Source organism: Mus pahari, chromosome 7 (genome assembly GCF_900095145.1).
Source record: "Mus pahari chromosome 7, PAHARI_EIJ_v1.1, whole genome shotgun sequence".
Classification (NCBI taxonomy): domain Eukaryota; kingdom Metazoa; phylum Chordata; class Mammalia; order Rodentia; family Muridae; genus Mus; species Mus pahari.
In genome coordinates, this window is record NC_034596.1 from 66746180 (window position 1) to 66749542 (window position 3363).

At 46.5% G+C, this 3363-nt stretch overlaps 1 pseudogene across 1 annotated transcript; it reads right to left on the reverse strand.

Annotated features, from left to right (window-relative positions):
* Positions 1 to 1552: 1552 nt before the first annotated feature.
* Positions 1553 to 3142, reverse strand: LOC110324900 (annotated as a pseudogene). Its single transcript, XR_002380703.1, has 2 exons — positions 2470 to 3142; positions 1553 to 1968 (listed from the first exon to the last, which is right to left on the reverse strand). The product of XR_002380703.1 is annotated as a farnesyl pyrophosphate synthase-like (transcript).
* Between the last annotated feature and the right edge of the window lie 221 nt (positions 3143 to 3363).

Consider the following 3363-nt stretch of genomic DNA (forward strand, 5'->3'; position numbering starts at 1 on the left):
AAAAAAAAAAGTCTCAAAAGGTGACGTTTTGGCAGAATGCTCATGAAAGTCCTCCAGGGAAAATGCATAGAGAGAGTGGAAAAGACTGAAACATAGAGCTGGTCGTGGTGGCGCAAGCCTTTAATCCCAGCACTCGGGAGGCAGAGGCAGGCGAATTTCTGAGTTCGTGACCAGCCTGGTCTACAAAGTGAATTCCAGGACAGCCAGGGCTACACAGAGAAACCCTGTCTCAAAAAAACAAAAGCAAAAAACAAAACAAAAGACTGAAACATAGAAACATCTAGAGAGATACAGAAGCAGGAATCCAGAAAAAAAGTATAGTAGACATAGGTAGGTGAATGGAACATAATTTTTCAAATTGTGGTTTTTAAATCTCATTAGTATGTGTGCATGTATGGAAGTCAGGGGGCAATTTTTGGGCATTGGTTCTGTTTCCACTGTGGATCCCAGGGATCAAACTCAAGCCTGTGTGTAATGGCTTTTACCCACTGATCCATCTCACAAAACTGATATTTCTTTTTATAATATACAGGGTCTTTCCACCTAGTTTAGGTGACCCAAGGCTTGCCATTCCCGCCTTCAGTCTGCCAAGGACTGGGTTTACGGGTGCCTGCCACCACCTGGGTTATCAATTTTCGTTTATGAGTTGACAGTGCATTTGTTAAAACCTTGATAGAAAGACATTAACAAGAGTTGATACTAAATTTGCATTTGGAACACCGGTGGGGAGACTCAGGGCTAGGAAAAGAAAGTGCTGAGACTGGGGTGAAGCTCAGAGGTAAAGAGTATGCTTAATGTGTGGTAAGGTCCTGGATGTGATCACCAGCCCTGAAGGAGGAAGAGAAAGAGAGGGAGGGAAGGAAATGGGGGAAGAGGAGGTTAGGGGGAATGGAAAGAAGTGGTCAGGATGGGTAGGGATATAATTTGGAAGAGAGTTCTGTCTTTGGGTTTTAAATTTTATGTGTATAAACATCCTGCTTGCATGCAAGTACACCATACACATGCCTATTGTCTGCAGAGATGTAAAGGTTCTGGACTCCCTGGAACTGGAGTTAGGGACAGCTGTGAGCTCCTTTGTGGGTGCTGAGAACTCAACCCAGGTCCTCTGCAAGAGCAGCAAATGTTTTTAACCATGGAAGCATCACTCTGGTCCTGAGAGTCTCCTTGTTGGATTCTTACTTTCTCAGCAGCCAGCTCCGTGGCACTCTGCTTGCAGGGTCACTTTCCTCGATAGTATAATATGACCATACTTCTCTTATGGTGTATGCATAGCTAGTAGAAGCAGGAACCAAGCTCAGAATATGTCATCAAAGAGAAAAAGAACAGAATATCAGATACTGCCAGGAGCCTGCTGAGGCTGAATTAGCCTGCAGATTCAGCCACAGTCACGGGTAGGCTGAGACCCAAAGGCAGGGCATTTCCCAGACTGATGAGTGCTGGCTTCTGTCTTTCAGCTTAAACAAAACCTAACAAAGTCTTTTTTGTTTGTTTGTCTTGTTGCTGAACAATAGTTTATTGAGATCCCTCCCTCCCAGCCTCTACAACCTTGAGGTCACTTTTTCCACTTGTAGATCTTGTTTGCTAGTTCCAAGAAGATGGATGGGGGCAGAGGCTCAGAGCACTGCTCAATGAGACTCTTGAAGTGGTTGTAACTGTCTTCCTCTTACTTGAAGAACACAGTCTGCAGATCCAGTGCCTCATACAGTGCTTTTACCTGCGCCACTTTTTCTGGGTCCTTCTGTCCATAATTCTCCTCTAAGATCTGGCACTGTTAAAGAGTGGCTCTTAGCAGACCCTAAACCATCAGCCAGCTGCATTTGTTGTCCAGGATGCCAATGCCGACCTTTCTGATCACACTGGGGTCTCCAAAGAGATCAAGGTAGTTGTCCCGGACCTGAAGAACTTGCCCATGTCTAGCAGGATCTTCAGGGCATTGGCATGTTCCTGTTGAGGGAATGAACCCGCCATCTCTCAGTGGAGCCAGGCCACGCTCCTGAGCTCCTCCCCGCCCCCCAACTGGACCACAGGGCTGCCTGCCACCAGGCCATCTCCCTCAGCGGCCATCTCTCCAGATTCATCTCGCTTCCACGCAATGCCCCACATACCCCACGATCAGCCATCTCAACACCTAATTACCCGGTAGAAACTTGACTCTTAAGGCTTAATTATCCAATCAGATTTATATAACAATAAGATCACAATTTACAATATGCCAATACAATAATTTCAGAGCCAATTGATAAACATAAAGCTTTAACCCAATTATTCTAACCTTGTGAAAATCTTAACTACTTGTGGCTGTTTAAAACCACATGGAACCAGGATCTTCTTCCTGTCTGCCTCCATGTTGACTTCTCTGTCTCCCCAATTCCTAGCTCCGCCTCCCTTTTCCTGCTCAATCCCAGGCCTGCCACTGCCTTAATGTGATTGGACAGGGAAAATCCTGCAACCTGTTCCTTCTCCCCCAACAATGTACATGGCAGACACAATAGGCAGGTAGAAAAAGAAAGCTGTCTTGTACTTGACAATAGATTTGTACCTCTTTTCAGTGTATCTACCAAGATCCACATGGCCCTGGGGTGCTGTCATGAGGTCTGCCTGATCTCAGTCTGAAAGGAACTCTACAGAAAGAGCTCCAGCAGGTTCACATAGTAGGGCTGCTCCCTGAAGAACTTCAGCAGGTGGTAGATGGAGGCTTCCAGAAGCAGGGCATCATTGATGGCATCCAAGCCTATGCCTGGTTTCTGTTACCAGCGGATCTGCCCCCGGCAAGTGAGGGAAGAGTCCATGGTGTCATCTGACACCAGGAAGAAAGCCTGTAGCATTTCTACACACCAGCCCATAGTCAGGGTCAGCTGAAGACGCTCAGCATCCTGTTTTCTCAGCTCCACCCGCTCCTGGAAGGCTTGTACCACATCAAAACCCCGGTTGTACTTGCCTCCTACGGCACTGTACTCTAGGGCCTCCTGGAGCCAGGTAATAGCATCCCCTGGCTCTGGGTGTCCCAGCTCATCCTCAGTCAGCACCTTGATGATCTGGGAGAAGTGCTGGATTAAATTCTGCTTTTCTTGGTTATAAACATCCAATTTCTGGTTCCCATTCATTCTGACAGAGGAGCTAAATGCTCTGTTCTTCAACGTAGATTCTCTTGAGGTCCCTAACAAAGTCTTTATAGCCTGGTGAAGATGTTGCAGCCTGGATACCTCCACCTCCCAACTCCCTGGTCATCACAGAATTTAAGCACCGTCCAGAAGTGTCTGTTTAGGTATTGTCATGGAGAGTAATGGGCTGAAAGCAGAGTGCACATAAAAGAAACTGGTGATATTTTGATAAGGTGGTAGAAAAATTGGGGGAGGAATCTTA